The following is a 23,194-nucleotide window of genomic DNA, read 5'->3' as shown; positions in this document are numbered from 1 at the left end:
GTTTTAGAAAGCACACCCAGTGTCAACAACAGCCTTGCTGGCCTGAGGGGCAAGTCACTATTTATACAAAGACACCATTTGTTAATCACTTAAGTGCCTCTCTCCTCCCAACTGTAGATTATTAATCATCTTATTAATTTTTTGGCAATCTGGAAGTGATGTTTTAAGCATTTCCCATTCTAACATGGTAGTTTGTTATTAAAAATGTAGGTGTTTTAGTTATACTTTAGGAAAGTGAGTGGGTGTTTGGTTTTAGGTATACTGTAAGTTTTCCATTTAAAATAATAACAAAGAGGTTCTGCATTACTGTTTTCTTGCAGAATATGTGATTTTCAGGGATGGATAACTGACTTTAAGCATGAGAAATATGCATTATTATTTCATTTTAATCCTCCCCATTTGTTAAGATAAAAAACTTGAGACTCAGAGGAGTTTAAATTTTTCCCAGGGTCCCATAGCTTCTTGTAGGTAATGAATTTGAGCAGGTTGTGTGTGATGTGTCCAGGGTTACAGGTTGGCCTGAGGCCCCTCTAGACTGTTCTGGGCTGGACCTTTTTTCTCTCAGAGGGCTTTGTTGGAAGCTTTGCCTCTGTGAACAACTCTGCAGAACCAACCTCCCCACCTTCCACAGCCCTGGGAGAGCTCAGAAGCTTGGGGGTTAACCTCTCAAGGACAACGGACACCAAATCCCAGGTCTTAGTCAGCTTGAGCTACTATAGCAAATTACCACCGACTTGGTGATTTAAACAATGGACATTTATTTCTCATAGTTCTGGAGCCTAGGGCTAAAGTGGGGAAGGAGTGAGGAAAGATTGCCTTTTAAGACACAAGGGCAGGGCAGATGTGATGATGATGTCTTCAATCATATATCAAGGTTGCTTTTATACTTTTTCAAATCCTCTTTCATTTGTAAACTTCTTGAGGGTAAGAAAAGTATCTGATTTATCTATCTATCCTTCAAGCCTCTAATTATAATATATTCTTACACATAGCTGGCATTCAACAAATATTTAAATAAATTTAAATTTTAGGAAAGCAAAAGTAAAAATAATTCTTAATTGATATTGACATATCATTTTTAATGCAGAAAGTTGAATTTAATGCATGCGTTTGTCCTCAAGGACTCAAATACTTGTTAAAGATATAAGAATGATGTTGTTGAAGGATAATTGTTTAATTTTACCCTCTTTGATTTTGAAAAACAAAAAGCATTATTTCTACAGATAACTATGTTTCTTGAAAGTTGATTTACAACTGATTTTCAACACGTCATATTGCATGAGAGCATCTTTCAGCTTAATTTCCACTTGTAATATTTACTTGTAATATTTTGTATACTGTACATGCAAACAACATGAAGCCTATCTAAATGATATTATTTCTATATATGATTTTTGATTGTAGCCATTACGCAAAATAAGCTATGTCTAATATTAGATGGAACAACTGATTTTTTACATTGACCTTGTGTCCTGTAACCTTGCTAAGTGCATTAGCTCTCATAGCTTTTTTATAGTTTCCTTAGTATTTTACATATATGATCATGTCATCTGTGAATAAAGACAATTTTACTTTTTCTGCCAGAAAAAGGCAAGTATTTTTTAAAGGAATACAACAAATCCAGCATTTAACAAAATAAACTTAATATTCAACATCCAACTAAAAATTATTATATATTCAAAGAAGCAGGGAGTGACATATAACCAGTAGAAAAATCAGTCAATAGAAACAGACCCAGAAATAATAAAGATCATTGAATAAGCAGGCAAGAACTTTAGAATAGCTATTATATATCCTCAAGAATTTTAAGAGAAACTTAAAAATAATGAGGAGAAATGTGAAAGATATAAAAACATTGAAATGGAACTTCTAGAGATGAAAAATATGATATCTAAAATTTAAAAAAATTAGTGGACGGGATTAACACAGGTATTCTGCTGGTCTCTGTCCCTCCAGGACCTTAGCAAGGCCACTTCCTCTCTGCTGAATTCTGTCTTCTCTGAACTAAAACAGGCTCAGACATGACTCTCTCCTTCTTGGAATTCAGGATCGAGAAAGGTTGGGCTGCCATAAACTACACCATCTGTGTTGTTCTGTGATTATCTCTCATTCTGAAACATCTGTGACTATTTCCCAGTCTACATTTGGGAGGGGAGAGGAGACTACTTAGGTGATTATTTGTATAACTTGCTTTAATTTTATCCTTTTTTCTTTATACTAAGTTATTTATAGCCGCTTCCGAGGTTAATGAGCTGCTATTTCATAGTCTTCAGTCATTTCTCCCTTAGAATATATATGATAGATTCAAAGACAGAAGCTTCAGGAGGACTCCTGATTTCTAACTGGGAGTTGCTCAAATTCTCTTTCCCCACAGGTTTTTATGTAAAATATACCTATTTGGCCTCTGCTCCTAGAACCAGTTTATTCAGGGTCTGGATTATAGAAAAAATTGTTGAAAATGATCTTAGAATGTCCCACTGTTATAGGCATATACAGAAAGGATGAAAAGTAGACCATAAAATCTATTTCCCAATTTTCAAAAAAGTTCTTCGAGCATTTCCACACAGAGCTTGTGTGACTAATAGGCTATAAATAAATATAACTTTGATGCATTATGCAGCATGGAGTCTGACTGGAACTGAGACAAATGAGGCAAATAGATGCTCTATTCAGAATCATCAGAATATTTAATGATAAAGATCAGCTAAAGCATATGTGATTTTTTCCAAGCCTAAATCGCATGTAAAGGAAGTACTTTTAGATGACCTTTATATGCAGATGTTAAAGTTTATGTATTTTTATTTCTCTCACTTGTAAAATATGACAAAACTTGCAAATTTATAAAAACATCAAATAAAATTAGCAAGCATTCCTCAAAACATATTAGTGTGGGGTTTCCTTGAGTTACCTGTATTTGTCTCATTTCTATTTTTACTATCATTTTAATTTAGTTTTAATAGGTAATTGTGGTGATTAATTTTATGTGTCAACTTGACTGGCTAAGGGATGCCCAGATATCTGGTAATATGTGTTTGTGACGGTGCTTCTGGAAGAGATTAGCATTAGAATTGATAGATGGAGTAGATATGGTGCTCACCAGTGTGGGTGGGCATTGGCCAATCTATCCAGGCCTGAATAGAGCAAGAAGGTGAAGGAAGGGTGAATTAGCTCTCTCTGCTTGAGCTAGGATATCCATCTTCTCTTGCCCTTGGACATCAGCACTCCTGGTTCTTAGGCCTTCCCACTCAAACCAGGACTTAACATCATTGGCTTCTGTGGTTCTCAGGTATTCAGGCTTGGCCTAGAACTACACAGCAGCTTTCCTGGGTCTCCAACTTAGAGACAGCAGATCTCAGCTTCCATAATTGCATGGGCCAATTCCTCATAATTAGTCTCTTTCTGTATTATATGTGCGTGTATATATATATATAGGATATATATATATCTCCTATTATTCTGTTTCTCTAGAGAACACTGACTTAATACAATAATACATTCACATGGTTCAAAAACCATATATAGATGTATATGTGTTGATGTGTATGTGTGCATGCACAGTATGTATGTGTGTGTACATTCAAGTTTCAAACTGTGTTCTCTATCTGCATAGATCCATACCACCACCTGCACCACTATTATTGTTTGCTTGTTTATCTATTTAGCATATCTTTGTTGATATTCAAGATGATATCAGTTTATATTCTTATTTTCCTACCTTTTCACCCAAATTGTAACATACCATACACACTGTTGTGTACCAGAGGCATGCCAAGGGCATGCTATTGGTTCTGTTTCTCTGAAATACCTTGACTAGTACAGTCATTATTCTTTTAATTTTATGCTGGGTCTGTTTGCAAATGCTGTTTTTGGAATTTGGGCACTGATATTTATAAATGAAACTGTCTATACTTTTGTTCCTTTTGTGCTACCATTGTCAGATTTGGGTATCAAACTTATACTCAAATCAAAAAAATAATTTGGAGTTTTCTTTCTTTTCTTATGTTCTGGAACAGTTGCAATAGCATTAGGGTTATGTTTTTTTAAGAATTTAGCAGAATTCCCTGTGAAGCTATTTGGGACTGATGCTATGTGAGGAATGCTTTTTCTGATCGTTAGGTAGTTATATTTCCTAGAGAGTGATCCATCTCATCCAGATTTATTTGCACAGAATTTAGCAAAGTAGTCCAGATGACTCCTTTATTTTTCTCTCTTTGGGGAGATATATCCATTTATTATCCTTGCATTTGCGCTTTCTCCATTTGGGCTATCTTATCCCCCTTTGTGCTTCTTTGAACAGCTTCCTCATTTATTACTTTTGAAAGATGCTGGTGGATTAATTCATTATTATGATAAGTGGAAATAAAGGGAAGAATCAGGCATTTATCTTGCCTTTTTTCAATGAACTCAGGGTACCTCAGGGTAACCAAGTGGTTGCTGAGGGGAAATTTTTCTTTATGGGAATATTCCAGCTAATAAACAGAAAAAGAATGATGGAATATCCCCTTCTGCAAATGCTAGTGAACTAATGAATCTGGGCGCTGATAATCAATGGCTGCTAACATAACAAAAAGGGACACCAGCAGGCATTACGTGTCTCCTGTTAGAGACACAAAATCATGAAGTGGTCTTGGCTAAATAGTGAATTGGAATCTGATCAAACCTATAGATCTAACTATCAATTTATGGGAAATACAGATGAGAGTAAAGGATGAACAAAAATATTTCTTCTTCCTTATGGAAAACTGGAACTTGGTTTAGCTTTGTTTCCTTGAAAACTGGACATTGCTTATGATAAAACTGACTCCTAATGGGTTAAACTAAATCTCCTGGGAAGAGTATGAATAAACCATAAATACCTGCTGGGAAGTCATAGCCATGGGCTCCCCTGAGTGTGCTGACTCTTGTATGCCTTATCCTTTGCTGAGCCTTAGCAGCCATGCCTACAAAAGTGTTGGAAGAGATATTGGACCCTTTCTGGGATGTGGAACTTCTAGGCCACAAGGTCTCTCACACTTACCAAGTGATCTCATTCTCATGAACTTGAGCTCCCTCTTGAGAGGCCAAAGAAGACTAGCCTGTGGATAGCTGTTAGGACTCCAGCTGAAGGGAAATGCCCTGTGCTGGCATGCTGTGACTCCTGCACTTGTATTTTTCTAAGTAATTCATAATGCTAACTGTGGCCTTTTGGTGGGTGAGTGAGTCTATTTGTCTAGTTGAGACTAAGAAGAGCCCCAGAACTGGCACCAATAAGAGGAAACAGAGTAGCATGGTAAATGCACCATGGAGATGCGACCAGCCAATCAATGCTATGAAACTTCCATAGGACAAAGGACCCAGGTTTCCTCAACATATAAACTGTAGGGAAAAGACAGAGATGGAGGGTAACCTACTAATTAAAAGAAACTTAAAATATATATCAACCATTGCAATGTATGGGCCTTATATGGATCTTAAATCAAATGTACTATAAAAATTGCATATTTCATGATAATTCTGGAAATGTTGTTATTATTTGGTTGGAAGGATTGGAAAAGGCTTCCAAGATAAGTGGTGAGCTGAGTCTTAAATTTGGGTAGGCTTATTGGGTAGAGAGCGAGGAGGCAGTCTTAATTTTTATCACAAAATACTTCTTTTGCTTTTTCATCATGGTCATACGGCAATGAGATCATAAATTTTGTCCCATTTCTCATTTTTTCCCCCATGCTGTTCTCCTTACAATGGACACAAAGGTTAACATCCTTCCCTTCTTTATTCCCTGTTCTTCCTCAGTAAGTTCTTACTTTGATTTATTTATTCTTTCCACAAATATTCACTGAGCATTCACTAAAGCTGGCCAAATAAATACACAAGTCTGAGAGGCCAGATCTTGAGCTAACTCCATCCCAGAAAGTTCAGATTAGTCAGTGTTGGGTTTTCAGAACCTTTTCTTCCTTTCTGGTTAATAACAAATCCAGGCTCTATTACTCCCATAGGAAAAGCAACATTCATTTCCAGGGACTCCTGGGAAAACACTGCCTAATGGAATTGCATGAGCCCTATCAGCTCATGTCTTTTTCTGAAACCCTTTCCTTCTGTGCCCGTAAAGTCTGCAGAGTAAATCCTTATTAAACTGATAGCTATTATTCAAAACAGCTCACATTTCAGAGCAATTACTATTCCCCAGCCAACTAAGTGCCCAATTAGTCTTTAATAAAAACAGCACCTAGTACAGTGCCCAGCAGAGAAAGGTATTTAACAAATCTTTTATTGCCTAATTCATTTAACTCAGGTGACCAAATGACATTTATATAATTTTTTCAAAAATAAATACTGCCCATGGGTTGACTATAAGGAAATTATTTTGACTAACTTCCTTGTTGTAAAGAAAACTAATCTACAACTGGGAAGGCTTATACATTATTCCTTTTATGCTTACATTATCCCTGTCAAGAACAGGAAAGTTGGTCATCATTATTTTTTTAATATAGACTCAATCTAGGGCAACAATCATGCAAGTTTCCTTTCCCTGCCCCTAATTACCTTCTTCTCTGCAAGGTATGTGGGAAGGCAGACAGGCAGGGTGAATAGTCCTCCCTGGCATCAGCACAGGAACACAAGGATTGGGAAAATCCACCAGGAACACATGACAATGTCCCCAACACTATTGTAGTAGGTTCTTAAAATAGAATTCTAACCAATATGGCCTTTTTTTTTTTAACTGAACTAGCAGAATGAATAATCTTAAATGGATTTACTGGAGTCCTCGAATCAGCATTTCAACTATTTTAAGCTTGGAAGCCAGTGCTATTTGTTTTAGAGAAGCAAGATGCTGTTTTGGAAAGAGTATGCAATTTGGGGTTGAAAGACTTAAGTTCAAATCCCTGCTCTATTGCTTACCAGACAAATGACTTTGAATAATTCAATTAATGTCTATGGTCTTCACTTTTCTGATCTATTAAATAGGAATAAAATACTACCAACCTCATAGAATTTTGTGATGATTAAGCGAAATAATGTGTAATAGTCCTACTATATAGTCCGTGCATAATATTATATTTCATTAACTCTGAGACACTACTGATTATAAAATGTGGCATTATGGGTGGTTAATATTTTCTGGGAGCAGGATTTAACATCAGAAAGCTATGTGCCAGAAGATCCTGTGCATCTGAGGGAAGCCGGTGATTTTGAAAAGTGGACAAAGACAAAAACAGGGAAATGTAGGGTTCTGAGGAAAAAAACTCACCTGATTTTGTTTGGCCCAGCTATAAACCTTCAAATAGAAGGGGGACTAAAGTTTATAATTCTTTAGAACCATGTTTTGGTTTCCTACAATTCCTGGCTATATTTGATAGGACTATTTTGAATGTAAGTAGAAGAAGAAAAAAGAGCTTTCAAGCATAATTCACAAAGTTCAAGGTGAAATCAGAGGGTCAGAGGCTGCTGTCCTGGTCTGGGACACCTCTATGTGAGACACCTGTGCGGGTGGCCTCCTACCTGCTCTGCTCCCGACTTTGGAACAAAAGCTCTGCGTTCTCTTGTGAGCAGGGTTGGTGGGGTAAAGAGGGTGGAGAGGGGTGTGAGCCCAAGGGGAAGAAACATGGGAGCCCCTGTTCGGCTTTGCTCCGGGCCTAGATCTGTCTTTCATCTAGACCAAGGAATTCCCTGGCCACAAAGGGGTGGGCTTGGAGGCAGCCCAGTGAGTATAGGATTTAAGGATTCAAGAACCTGATTCCTGACCTTGTTCAATGTCTTTCCATTTGTTACAACTGGCATACCTACGCGGAAGGAAAGGACAGAATGGAGTGAATCAAAAACAGTCAAACTGGGAACTTCAGTAGTGGAAAGGGACAGAGACAAAATCTTTTGCTTCAGAGGCATCTAGGAGATCCGAGATAAACATGCGTGGCATGTTAATTGTGGCCACGCTGTCCCGGCTTTCTCCCCCTACTCCTCTGTTTCCATCACTCTAGCAATACCTCCCTTTATTCTAATTCCTTTAAAAACCCAAAGAAGTTTCAGATGGCATAACTTCTTTTCTGACCTTAGTAGAACAAATCATCTCAGTAGGTTGCTGAGAGAACGTCTGGGCTGAACATACCTCAAACTCTATATTCATCAAACATGCATCAAATTATTTCCACATCTGTCAGATCATTCACCGTGAAGTAGCCGTGGCTTCACTGACCTTGGGGACCCAGGTCAAGGAAAGGGAAGTGGGTGGCATCGAGGCTGGGGGCTGTTCCCTCAGATAGCAGCTCTTGAGGAAGGAGCAGCTTCTTACCTCTTGAGGAGAGCTGGACACTCAGGGATTGCTGGTGCTGCGTTCAGCAGGGAAGGAAACAGGTAGGCACATAAAGTAAGCCCTGAATACGTGGGCTTAGGCTGGGGCAACGGGTTTCTCATTCTAAAGGTCAGCATGACACCAGAATAAGGTCTTCCCTTTATAAGGTCAAGCTTAGTAACTACATCCTGAAGCCAGGGGAATCCCAGTGGGCATGAGACTGTTTGGGCAGAAATAAAATTATTTCTCTCCTTTTTGCTCTAAGCTCTGAAAGCTTCCAGCTTGCACACCAAACTGCTGCATTGTGTGTTTGCTGACACAGAAGAATAGCACTTCCCTATAGCATACCACCAGATGGTAATTGGATTCTAATAATAGAACAAAATACAGAGAAGTCCCACTGCTTGGCTGGGTTTTAACTGATGTGACGTGGAGAGTCAGCCCCTCCGCTGTGTGCCCATTTGGGGAGTGAGCTGTGAAGATTGGGCCTGTTAAGCTCTCTTAGACACACTGGGCCGGGGAGGAGTTGCACAGTGACTGTTAGGTGGCTCTGGGGGCTTCAGCTTTCTCTCTCCGGGCTGAGTCCAATAGTCTTCTCCTTTCGCTGCATCTCAGCAATTCCCAAGGGAGCTTGGACTTCTGCATTTGAAGCCAGCTCTGCTCCCTTCTCTGCAGTCCTCGGTGGGAGTTGGCCTCCTGGAACCAGAGCTGCAACCCCAGGCAGGAGCTGATTTCTATCTTTACCACCCTCAGACCACATCCATGTACGTGGTGACTCCCGGATGGTCTCTGCCATGAAATAGATTTTTCCTCAGGATCTTAATTCCAATTTGTGGAAAATAGGAATTATACATTAATAATTTAGGTATGGGAAAAGCAACCTGCAGCACATCTCAGTGTATCTATAGCTACCTAAAGGACATTTTCTCAGGAAGCTACTCATCACAAATGAGTCATTGGAAACTTGGACTCTCCTGACAAAACAGGGCCAGCTAATTAATGTAACTTCTGTTTTCCAGAGATCATTTATGAAAATGTGCCCCTGATGGCAATCCACTAGACTAGGGTCCACCTACTAAGGAATTAGGACTACAAAGCACCTAAGATAATCACTGCTTCCTTTATTCATCTGACAATACTAAGCACCAATATTTGCTCACAGTGCTATCGGATCAATCAATCAGTCAGTCAGGATATGGGGGCCCAGACCTAAAGGTATGTACAACTCGAATCATAGACTGAGTCTCAGAAATCACCCAGCCCAGACCCTTTTATTGTAGATGAGGAAAATAGGGATCAGAGAAGTAAAGTGACTGGCTTAAAGTCATGAAACTAAATGATAAAAGAACCAGGATTGGCATGTCACATACAGATCACATCCACAATTCTATTCCTAATGCAGAAATGTTTATTTTTGTATCTAAACTATTGTGTATGCTGGAATAAATTGGAAAAGGATCAGGGGGAAAGTTAGAACTCAAAAATCTTGACCTCTGGTCTTGGGTTTAGTCTTGTGGGGGACTGTAGATAGCCCAGTAGGCAGTTTGGAGAAACTGAATACAGACACGCACAGAAAAGGAAAGCAAAGCCTACACGTGTGAGACTTTTACAGCCTCTGTGCTATTTAAATTCAGAGGGATTACTTTCAGCTGAGCAATGAAGGAAGGCTTCCTGGAGGCAGGGTAATTTGAGCTAAACTTTGAAGGATGGCCACAATCCAGGTGAGGAACAAGAATAAAACCATCTGACCTAGCCTGGCCCCACAGGTGAAGTCCTGGACACATGTAGAAGGGCTGTGGGCTAGAGAAAAATCTAGATGCTTGCATTTTTTAGTTAGAAAGAAAAATTAAAAATGGTGAAACTATCAGAAGTTAAATATCAGTGTCAAGAAGGAGAAAGTCAATTATCTGAGGCAGTGTAGGAAAGATCAAAAACGTTGCCTGTCATAAAGTGAAGTATAGCCCTAAATTTGAATGTTTGTATGTATGTGAGTGTGCAGAGAGATCCAAGAAGTTTTAAAGACTGATAAAACAATAGAAAATCCTGTGTTGATTTTGGGGATTGAATATGAGCCAGAAGGAAATATCTGGTGAAGAGCTGAGGTTAGCACTCATGAAGCTAGATGTTCTCTGGGGCTCAGGCTAGTGAATAAATTACTCCGGAAATTACATATACAGATGTTTCCTGACTAGATGGGTGACCTAATATGAGATTCTGGCTCCCTCCCCTGAACCAACCCCAAAGATGTCACATAAACAAGTTTGAGGCCTCTAATAACATGGCAAAAAAAAAAAAAAAGATAAAAAGATACTGGAGAGGCAGATGGTGATTGCGTACTGGAGTGTGTATTAAGGCGACAGGGATGGGGGAAGTGAGTGTGATCGGGGAGGATCTGCTGCCAAGATTGGAAAGACAACACAGAAGAGTTTTCTATTAATATTATAGTTATGTCCTGCTCATTCTCTCGCATTGCTATGGACAGAAGACTGCTTGCCAGGCAGAAAACACAGTCCTGCTGGCCCAGAACCAGTGGAAGCATTGGGGAACATCAGGGCAGTGCTGGAGCCCACCTGAGTGGAGAGCAGATCACAAATGGTAGGCAGAGGGCCTGGTTCTTGAGGTCCACCGTTTCCTCAGGCCTCTCATCCCATGGTATAAAGGTAAAGAACATGGGCTCTAAAGCCAGACTGTCTAGATTTTAATCCTGCCCCCATCATTTACTTCTCTATGACTTTGGGAAAGTTACTTAAGTTCTTTATGTCTCTGTTTTCTTATCTCCAAAATGGACATAACCATACTACCTACCTCTTAGGTGGTTTAAAAGACAGAATACATAGGAAGGTACTTAAAATTGTAACTGATACATACTAAGTATGTATCAAGAAATATTAGCTGTTATTCTGAAAACTGGAGTATGTAGCCTTGAGGGGCAATGTCACTTATCTGGGAGTTGGGGAGTAAATAGAGAATGGTGGAGCTTGGAGGCATGTCTTTTACACATTGCTGGTTCCCTGAACTCACCAGGAGAGGCGTAAGCAAGGGACTGGGCCATGGATCCTCAGCAAGAACCCTTCCTTTCAGATATCTACTACCAGCCAAGGCTACTGATACTCCCAGCGTAATATGATTCTTAGAGAAAAGGTGACTCTCAAAGAAAAGCAACACAGGGAAATTAAAAAGAATGCAGACTGAATAAACCAGACACAATAAAATTTAAAATAAGTATAAGAAATATCCTATACTAGGATATTAGGATGTAGGATAATACCCTATTATTGGAATAAGGGAGAATTTTGGAAACATGAAGAACAGGAAAGAAAAACTGATTGAAGATGCTAGGAATAAAATATTAATTATCAACATAAGGAATTCCAGAGATCATTTGAGAACAGAACAGAACAAAATGAACAAATGAAATAAAAGCTCAGGTCAAGAAACCTTCCAGAAGATTTTAAGAAAGATTAAAACAGTTGAAACTATAAAATTTAAGGAGATGGAGGATAAAAATAGAAGTTAACATCTGTATGTTAGGAATCACTGAAGGAGAGAGCAAAAGTAAGTGTAGGTGAGAAAATGCTTGGAAAGTAGTCAAGAATTTTTCAGAAGTAAAAGAGGATGTGATGTGTTTTGCAGTAATGGCCCCAGGTTGTTTCACCTCCCTATATCCATGCCCTTTGTTAGTCCTCTCCCACACTGGATTCTAGGATTGGCCAAGTGGCTTGTTTTAGCCAATGGGACCAGAGCAAAACTGAAGCAAACAGAGACGAGGAAAGGGCTGCACATTGGGACTTATCATCGTTTGTTGCTTTTCGAAGCCTGAGCAGCACGTGAGCAAGCCCAACCTAGCCAGATGGATGATGAGAAACATACGGCCCAGTTGCCCTCATTCTACCAGCTGACTGTCGACTAACACCTGGAAGCAGAGCCATTTAGCTGACAAACAGCTGACTGCAGAAGAACCATCAGCAGAACCCAGCCCAAATTGCCAACCATAGAAGCACAAGTTAATGAAATGTTGTTTTTTAAGCTACTAAGTTTGGCATGTTTATTACACAGCAATAGAAAGCTGTTATACAGTATGTTAATAGCTTAGCCTGAAAGGACCCAGAGAGTGCTAAGTGGATAGATTTTTAAAATACACACATATTTAGAACAAGAAAATAAAAGACAAAGGGAAAATTCTAAAAGCTTTTGGTTAGGAAAAAATGCAGATCATCTTCAAAGGAAAAAGAATCAGATTGACATTAATATCCTTAACAATCCTGGATATAACATAATTGATAATATTTTTCAAGTATCTAAGAAAGGGAACTTCAAATCCAGAATTTTACATCTGAACAATCATTTAAATATTATGGTAAAATAAAGATATTCTAAGATATACTAGGCCCAAAAGTTTTAACAGACAAAACACAGCTTAAAAAAATTATTAAAAGAATTACTCCAGTAAGAAAAACAGTTAAAACCAAGGGCTATGGCTATAAAGAAAAAAAAAAATAAGTTTGTAAATTCAAGTTTTGTCTAAATAAGTACTGAAGAAAGGAAGAGAGAGTGGAGGAAAGAAAAGGAGGAAGGGAAGATTGGGAATGTTCTTAATAATCCAGAACTAGAATCCTAGGAGATAGTAATGGAGAAGACTGAGTGGCATTGTAGGTAAGCACTAGGACTCTAGAGCCAGATGCTCCAGGTCTAAATGCTGCCTCAGCTGTTCTGCTGGAAGACCTTTGGTAATTTACTCAACTTCTCTGGGCCTTAGTTGCCTCACTTGTTTAAAATGGGATTGATAAAATAGACCCCATATAGTAGGATTATTTTGAGGATTAAAAGTCTATATCCATATAGTAAACTTTCCATAAATGTTTGATGTTATTATTAATATGGGTAGGGGCTAAAGGAAGGTGGGAGATAACAATTAAAATAAATGAACCACAATGATTTAGGTCGAAATAAACACTTCGAGGATAATGACACATAGTGGTAGGGACAGGGATGATATATTAGATGGTCAGGAAAGGTCTCTGCAGAGGTGACTTTTGAGCTGCAACAGGAATGATCATGATGCAAGTTACCACGGCCAGGGCCCCACTCCCTTAAAGCATTCCAGGGAGAGAGCAGGTCCTTAGTGAGGAAGGAATGGCACATGCTTTCCAGGGAGGTGCACCCCAGAAGCAGGATCCACAGGTACAAAGATTCCTGAGCCTGTGTGTGGTATAGTCACAGCAACTCTGATTTTCAAGGAGCTATGTGAGCTTGAAAGATGACAAGTCAGCTTGAAAGGGGGCCAGGGACCAGTTGCCAGGGAGGCCTTCCTAAATGGTCTGCTCTACAAAGGAACTTCAGGACTTTCATATTTCCTTGGGGAGAGGGAAGAGGGAGAAAACCTTAGGAATGACTGAAATTGAATTTCTCACCAGTCAGAGGGATGGGGACCACAGAGTCAGCTTCCTTAAAAAGTATGTGAGATTTCTTGTGCATTCTATTTTGTGCAGTAAGATTGATATGTTTACTACAAAAGTGATTCTTTGACTTCCTTACTTCCTCTACATTCCTTCACTCTTCCTTCAACTTAACCCTATGAGAGTCATCTTTTAAGTCCTTCTAGGAAGGAACACATACTAATTTAATGGAATTCGGGAAATGATGTCAGTTACTTACACTCCTGTAACCGCAGCTGAGCCTTTTTAATCACAGCAACGTCCACATGGGCTCCTGCTCAGTTAACATCATGACGCTCAAGCTAGGGTCTCTTCGGAGTGAAGAGATCTTTCTGAATCCTAACTTTGAGGTCACACAAAAGGATATTCTAGGTCTCAGTTCTGTAAGAAAGTTAACAGTGGTCAGAATGCAAGACTCATTTGCATAGCTTCTTGAAGAGGTAATCATCACTACCATCGCCACAATTCTCCTGGGCCTACCTCTAACTCAAAACCAGTTCTGACTTTTAACAACGCCCATTGCCACCAAACACTTTCCTCCTGTGTTCCTAGTTTTACCAGTGACATTAGATCTCTGATCACTATGATTTTCTTGGAGCCTCGCTCTGTTAGAATGGCTGTGGTTTTGGTGGGGGATGCTGATTCACTCTGATTTCTCACTGGGCTTTCAAAGTTTATTTTCATGGGAAAATATTACCCTACTGGCCAATTTCATAAAGATATTGTGGTTCTTAAAGCCTATGACTCTATATATCTTATTGTGTGGGCTTGGAGAAGTTAATCTCTCCAAGTTTCCATATCTGTAAATTGGAGGAAGTAATAGGATTGATCTTGAAAGGTTGTGATGAGGATTAAATGAGATAATACATGTAAAGCGCTTAGCGACTGGCTCATAGTAGCTTATAGTAAGTGCTTAATAACTGCTGTACGTGGCATTGGTGAAAAGGGAAAGGTCTACATCAGACAGGGTCCAATTAGTAAAATAGAAGCCATGCTGTGCATCCCAGACATAATAGGTCTTAATTTGAAGAATTAGGGGCTTTATAAACACTGGAGGAATCAGTGGTGCTGAGCATTGGGGAAACCATTCCCCAAATCTCAGCCTGTAACACTGCAATGGGTGCTTCTCCTGAGCTCACCAGAAATCACCACAATTCTTAACGACTTCTGAGGAATCTCCACCAATGATCTCAGTCTAAGTGATAATAAACATATAACACATCAGAAGGTTGCAGGGAAGATTCTGTGACTCCCAGGTCTGTCTGCATCAGGTTGCCGTGGTCATTCCCCAGCTGCCCCCAGAGTAAGGCATTGACTTCCCACCTGCAAGTGGCCTCAGGGTAGACCCCGACCAGGAACCTCACAGGAAGGGGTTATGTAGTTCCCAGCTCCTTCTCATGCCAAAGCATTGACTAGAGTTTCTCTCAAGGAGCAAACTGAACTGCTTAGATTTTCTCATCTTATTTCCACTCTGGTCAGAGATACCAATGAGCAGGAAAGAGTCCTAGAGGCAAAAAATGACCTGGTTACCTGAGTGAGTGATCCTGGAATACCTGAGGTTTTGCTGTAATCTCCTTAATCTTTTTTCTGAAAGACTTCTTCACATCACCTGGGGACGTATTTCTTATTAATACAATGACTGCTTGTATTTATGTAATATCTCTTGATTTGCAAAGCACATCCATGATCATCACCTTCACTTTTATCCTCACAAAACCCCTGTGAGGTAGATATTATTACTCCAGGGTCACAGGTGTGAAAATCAGAGCTCAGAGACTCTCCCAGCCTAAACCTAGACCTGCTACACCTGCCCTACCATTGTCTTCTTCAGGGTAAGAAATAAATAAGTAAACATATAAATCAGCAAGCATCTGGAGATTCTATTTGTGCCCAAAGTAAAAGCAATCCAAACACAAAATATAAAAACTATACTATTAATATTTATGCTAAAAATGTTTCAAATATTTACTACAAGTCATAAGGGTCTTTTGTCAAGTTATAGTCAGACTCACAGAATATTAAATTCAGACAGGACTTTACAGCCCCACCTCCTTGGTCCAGAAAGCTGGACCACTTGCCTGAGACATATGTGTGCCTTGATGGTGATGGATTTAGAACTTCAAGTTGCTGGACACTAAGATCCATTGGTGATGATTTACGTGTTCATGTGGACTTGGTACCTTATAATGGTAGTTTTAGTTCTTGAGATGAACTCCAATTTTTAGTATCGTTCTTTTTCCCACTGCCTATAGAAAATATGGTTATTAGAAGCTTTTATACTAGACAGTAAGTCTTTGATTAAACTTGGGAGGCCCAAGCACAAAGTTTTGACTGACAATAATGTAATCCGGGGCAGGAAGTAAGCCCGAAATGGGTTCTAAGGAAGATAGTTCCGAGATGCCTCAAGCATGATGAAAACAGCTGCACCAATTAAAAGGCAATTAAATGTGTAATAAATGGAAATGCTACAAAATTGTTCTGTTAAAAACTCCAGATGGGAATTGCTGGGGTGCACTCGCTGAATGAGAAATGTGTGCCGAGATGAAGGTTGCCCATTTTTCAGCTGATGTGCTGCTCCGCAGTGCCAGCCAGGCACCTTTAAAAGTGACAGCTCAGAAACTGTTCTTTTCGGAGTTCCACTCCGGCATGTGAGAATGGTGTAATTGCTACTGGCCCCGTGCTCAAGATAGAAAAAGGAATGCAAAGTTCACAAATGGGGGTGGGTGAGGGATAGAGGGAGACAGGGAGAGGGATGCTGCCCGGCAGTTCTGCCATGGCCTGGATCCTGGGAATCTGAGCATTTAATGGTACGAGGGGCAGCACAGAGGCAGCAGAACACGACCATGATGCTCGCGTGAAGTGAGCTAATGAGGAGCCGCATAGACTGTAGCAGTCAATGCCCTCCCTTCTGGATAAGGACCACCCCATCTTTTCTGTCTGATTTCATATCACTCCATAGTCCAGGAAAAAAGATGTCCCAGTTGAATGTTGGTATATCAAATATTTACCACCCAGTTCTATTTAATAGGCTTCTCTTGGGCACCAGATAATAAGGTGAGTCAAGCATGATCCATCGGGGAAACAGAACCACTATTCATCATAAGATAAGGGGTTTATGATCGGAATTAGTCCTAAATCAATTCTGAGAGAAGCTGGGGAGGTGAAGTTCCCAGAGAGAAGTTGGAGGATCAGAGGGGACAACATCTGGTCTGTCTGAGAAGCCAAGCATGTTCACCCTCCAAAATGGGACTTTGAGAAAGAGAGGGCCATGGGAAGTGTGTGGGTTGCTGTGTGGGCCTGCTGGCACAGAGTGGGGCCTGGGGCTGTCCTTGGTCAACAGGATTGATGGTCAGGAAGAAGAGCTGGATGCAGAGGGGAGGACAGGGAGGACACGCTGGAGGGCACTGGCACCCCCGTGTCTTTCAGTCATTTCCTATAACCTTGATGACTTTCAACCCGTAGCTGCTGCTGCCTCATTTCTGCCTTCCACATCCCATGCAAGTGCCTCTTTTGGCCGACTCTCAACCAGACCCTGTAAGGGGACATTAGGAGACAGCCTAATGGAGCTGGCACAGGACAAACTTCCCCACAGGGCGAGTAGTGATGACTGGAATGACCTGGTTCAGAGCTGAGACCTCAGGTTAGCATGCAGGGTAGGGGAAGACAGAGGGGAAGAAGAGAGTAGGAAATGGGGACCCAGAGCCAGGTCAAGAATTGAAGGTGAAGGGCAAGGGAGAGCTGTGTGGTCTGAACAAATGTTAATACATTTCAGGGACAATAGAACCGGCTTTATGTCCCTATGGGCACTGAAACCATGCTCATTGTAAGCACTCAATTGTGTTTACTTGAAGGTGGCATGTGGCTCATGAATGTTAAAAGGGTTCTCACCTGTTAGAATATCCTGTAACCTGGTCTATATAATCAAGACTACTCTTGCAAAGCACCAGGATGGGGCCAACATACAGAATTGGCTGCAGCCACCCAAATTCCAGCCTCTCTCCATAACAGAGAAATTTTCTCCACCTCAACTTTTAGAATGACAATAAAAAGTGCTGCTTGAGAGGGACCAGTTACATTATAGATGGATTTTGTGCAGCCTACTTAGGTAGGTAGGTAGATGGATATAAAGACTGGTAGATACATAAAATAAGCATTCTACAAATAAAACTACTATGTGCTCATCAACTACCATTTCTTCCTAAATCAGATATTAACTCTTAACTCAGATTATGATAGTAACTCAGGTGTGGGACTACACATAGCCAGGAATGGATAAAGAAATATTTCTCTAGAGGTTTCCTGGATCTAACAGGTAGTAAGAAAGAATGCCAAATCCACATGAAGGCGGGCTTAAGGTTAGAAATTCTGGCAGGGAGCTTGTTACAAAATTTCCAACCAGAACCCATGTCAAAGTAGGCAAGCTTCTTTATCTCCCTTTGCTTGTGAGATGATTTTTTTTCTCTATTGTTCTTTTTTCTATGGTAGAGGCCTCTGAGGGATCTAAACTTATGCGGGTCCTCTCCCTGCTGACTCTGCGTGGGGCAAGCCTTGTTCCTGCCTCCAGCACGGCCATTAACACCCAAGCCTCCTGGTTCCCGAAATGGGCTCCTGTCTGGCTTACAGCTCTGCCCATAGCACCCTGTTCATCTTGGGCTCAATTTCCCTACTTTCTTCACATTCAGCCATGCATTTAAAAACTACTTGTTATATTTTATGCTGTACTTCCTGTGTTTCATATCAGAGTTGTTCAGTGGTTTTAGAATTCCAGATTTATGGAAAAGGTTGCCAAATGACCACTAAAACTCTTTCCGGCCAACACTGTGCTACACATTGCAGCATAGTCAGACTGGAGTTTGAATTATTACCCAGAATCTGAGAAAAACAGCTCTGGCTAAGAGAGGTTTCCCTGAGTCTTATTCTTCAGGAGTCTGGGGTTGGGGAGTATCCCCCTCCCTTTATTCTGCACTCATTATATTGTTGGGGTTCTTTGAAATAGTGAAAGAAGGCTTTTCTTCTTGGAAAACTCCATTCTTCAAGTTTATGGATGGTGAGAAACCCCAATCATTACCAATCTCTTTGAAGGCAAGAATGTCTTAGTGCTCAGTTGTGGTTTTGAAGCTCTAAATTAATGATCTGTTGAGTAATGGAGAGAAACTCCTGGGAATTCCTGGATGTAGCAAAATGTCAGCTGTTCTCCCCGGTACGCTGAAAATAACCTGAGCCCACAAGTCAATGTGCCTCTTTAAGATTAAGAACCAGTTAATACCTGGAATAAAGGAAGAGGAGTAGAAAATAATTTTTTTTCACTCCTGGCTGGAAACATTTTAATGGAGGCTTTGACTTGTTCTTTTTAAATTATTTGCATGCTTCTTCAGTGAAGGTAGTAAAGATTTCTTACCTGAGAAAGAGCATGAAAGTAGAAATAAATTTCATTCATTCAATAAATATTTACTGTGCGGCTTCTATGTCAGTTTTAAGCACGAAGAGAAAAGGCCTCCCAAAACAGGTGGAAAGATCAGGCCCACCATGTGGGGTGCTGTAACTTACAAATCCACCTCAACAGAAACCAGACAAAATGGCATCTTTTATTAAAGGAAACTGGCAGTTAATGGGATGCTCTGGACCTGTATTTGCTAACTGGAGTAGATGTGGTTCAAAACCAGGGACTGGGTATGCCCAGGAACTGCACTCTTACATACGTGCAACAATGGAGAGTTGAGTTAGGCATGCAGGGGTGGGGAGAGGAGACGACATGCTCCCCCACTCTCCCAAGACTGTCCTGATGGAAAGCTCGGGCAACAGTTAAAAGTACATAAAATCAGATAATGTGTGAAATGGATCTGCTGCCTGCTAAAGACTAGTAAAGCTGGTCCAAGTCCCTGACATCTGAGAATAGTTAAACACAATCTCAGGCCCTTAAAACCGTGAACATTAAAGAAAGAAAGGGAGTTAGAGTTGGCAAGAAGTCAGAAGAAGCGAATGGAAGGATATCGATGCTTCCTTCTGCAATGCCATCAGCATCAGCAGCAGCACCAGGCAACATGTATGAAAAGTCTATGTACTGGACTGTTGTGCTAAATACTGCAGAAGGAAAAAGTGACTGACACTACAGTCTCTATTTCTGGAAGCTGGGAGAGCCCATCTGTGATTCTACTTGATACGTACCACAAACTCCCCCTCAATAGCTGTGTCTGCATTTTCCATCCCCTTTAAGAGGTATTGCCAGCCCTCCACCTTTCCAAGATCTCAGTTAAATCGTAAATTAATTCTGGCTGAAATTAATAACAGGTAAATAAATATAATTTACATGAATAAGAATAATATAAATATACAAAGCATAAAGAGACAAACATATAACTATACAGTTGTCTCTCAGTATCCACAGGATTAGCTCCAGGACCCTCCTGGATACCAAAACCTGAAGATGTTCAAGTCCCTTATTTATAAGTCCCGTAGTATTTGCATATAACCCATGCCCATTCTCCCGTATACTTTAAATCATCTCTAGATTACTTATAGTACCCAATACAATGTAAATACTATGTAAATAGTTGTTATACTATATTTTTTGTTTACATTATTTTTTATTGTTGTATTGTTATTTTTTACTGCTGTGCTTTTTTCTTCTGGAATATTTTGATCTGCAGTTGGTTGAATCTGCCTTGTGGAACCCAGGGAAAAGGCAGACCGATTGCATAGTTTTGTATCCAGACAAACCAAAGTATTTTCCAACAGCAGAGGTGAAAGGAAGGAGCGATTTGGGGGGGTGGGAGGAGGGAAAGGAAGAAGAGTAGGAGTTAGGAAACCCAGTGCTGAATAAAATTTGCCCAGTCATAAAATTCCCTTAAGCTGGGCTCTTTGAAATATCCCCATTAACGAAGATAAAGAGCCCACAGATGTTCAGCCAGTCTAAGCAGTTGATTAGCAGAAAGTCTAAGTGCCTCCATTATGAAGAGTGATACTTTCTCATTCAGAAGCAATAATGAGCTATTTCTTATTGATTCCACTGGGAAAGAGTCTAGAGGACTTTGATATTTTGTGCCTCTGTGACGTTAGTGCAGGATAAAGTTAAAAGTGAAATGTTAATGTTAAGAGTTAAAAACAAGCCCACTCACCTCTACCTTCACTGACAGCGGCTTCACTGAACCACTGCAGAGCTCAGGTGATTTTTGTGCTGACCTCCCCAAAATTCTGACTTCCATAAATTCCTCACTTTACTATACTCTGACTTATCTTCCCCAGTCCCCTCACTTAACCATTTTAAGATATGCTAAATTACTTTATGATCACCATAACCCTAAAGTTTACCAAATACAAAAAAACACATTTTTAAAAAAAATCTATCAGTAGAACTTGACACTCCTCATTTAAATTCCTCCTCTCTTGTCTCTATCAAACCACTGCTTTTGCTACCTCACATCATTTCTTAAGTCTCCTTTAAGAGTCCTCTTCCTCTGCTGGCCCTTGCATATTGCTCTTCCAGGTGCCACACTTGGCCTCTCATCTCCTCATGCTGCTCACTGTCCCCAGGTATCTCATCCTTCTCATTGAGTTACCACCATCTCTGGGTTAGGTGCTCCCTAAACTTCATCATCATAAACCCAACTATTCTAAAGACATTTTCAGCTCAGACTCAAGATATTCAAAAATGCGTCATCATCTTCTTTCCTAAACTGGCTCTCATTCCAATATTTTCTCTTAATTATTTTAACCTCCATTCATCCAGGTAACCAAACCAGAATTTTAGTAGACAACTTTGATTCTTCCCACTTACTGACCATCCAGTGGTCATTGCCCTGCCTTCCAAACATATAATCAGTTCATACATGGTAGTTGGCAAAAACCCAATATCGTTCCTTATAACTAACCCCTCCTCCAGACAAGATAGAAAATAAAAAATATTCTTTTCCAAGGCAGAAATTAGTACTACTCTTAAAGAACTGAGGGATGCAGGATTAATGGTCCCATTTAATTCACCAATCTGGCCCAGACAAAAAAATAAAAGACAATTCTTAGAGGATGGCACTTGACTACTGCAAATTCAACCAAGTGGTAGCCCCTATTACTGCTACCATGCTAGACTAGATGTGGTATCTTTGCTACCTAAATAGCATATTAACACAGCTTTAAGTACACGTTTTGCAGCCATTGGCCTGGCAAGTGTGTTCTTTTCCATCCCAGTGAGGAAGGAGAACCAGAAGCTGTTCACATTCACATGGGGTGGACAACAGTATATGTTTATTGCCCTGAAGGACCAACATACTCATTCCCCCAGCTGTCAGGAGTGTTGACTGCCGATGGTTTGCAGCTGAGTCTCTCCCGGGACTTTCCCTGTACTGAAGGGAGGTGCCTTATAAAAGGTTATGCACTTGGGGTCAGCCTATATTCAATGACTGATCAGTGCAGTGCCATAAGGCCCACCCCATTTACCTTGACTCTGGACATCTCTGAAGGGCTGAACTCTCTGCTGTAACTACATATATTGTGGTTTAAATTCTCATCTACCTGGTCCTGCTTCCCTTACTCCCATAAAGATATTGTTCCTGAGACCAATTCCCAATAAACCATATGTGTGAAGATCTCTGTCTCTATCTCAGAATCTGTTTCCCATGGAACCCCATTCATGACAGACACTGAACCACTTGCATGACACCAGCATGCATCACTGTTTATTCTTCAGTGCTTTCCTCTGTATAGCAAACCCTTTCCCCTTGTGGTAGAGGCAGTGATCCATTGTCCAGATCCCTTTCAGGAATGAAGGACTGATTTCCCCAACATCTGGAACTGCTGCAGGAAAATAGCTCTCAGCTCTCTGCCCTCTTTTGGAGAACATGACTTATCCTAAGTCATACCTCCTTCTACGGTCAGCCCTCACTCAACGACTGACCAACATGATGGCACAATGGCTGGGCTCCCTCACTCCCACTTGGAAAGACTCTGAAGGGGCTACCTCAGCTCTAGAGCTCTTAGGGGATTGGCTGAGGCCTTTGCACTGTGTCACAGCTCAATTCCTCTCTCTCCCTAACTGTGTGTCCTTCCCCTCCCAGGAGCGTACCTTAATAAATGTCTCATGTGCTAATCCCCCTTTTAGAATCTGCTTCTTGGTGACACCAACAGGCAATGTTCCTCTTTGCCAAGGTAATTCTTACTCATTCTGTAAGAATTCAGCTCCCTCAATTTAATTTTTTAATCAAGATAATTAAGTATAGTTAAATATAATATGATTAAAATTAATGCTTGTGCAGCACTTAGCATATAAACAAATTCCTAAACCACAAAAAGAAATCCTTCGTTAGGTCACATGACCCAATTCAGGTTTGGGAAATCATTATTTGATATACACGCTAAATCAAAGTGTTAAATTGGAATTGTGATTTATAAAATTGCTTCTTATGAGGTCAATTAGTGTGAATCAATTTCTCAAATTCCTGGTCATACCTATGCGATGAAATTTAGTTGCTAAAATTTCAAGGCTGAGGCCCTGACTTCTTAGAGC

The sequence above is a fragment of the Propithecus coquereli genome, unplaced genomic scaffold (genome assembly GCF_000956105.1).
Source record: "Propithecus coquereli isolate 6110/MARCELLA unplaced genomic scaffold, Pcoq_1.0 Scaffold261, whole genome shotgun sequence".
Lineage (NCBI taxonomy): Eukaryota > Metazoa > Chordata > Mammalia > Primates > Indriidae > Propithecus > Propithecus coquereli.
Note: the sequence above shows the minus strand (reverse complement) of the source record.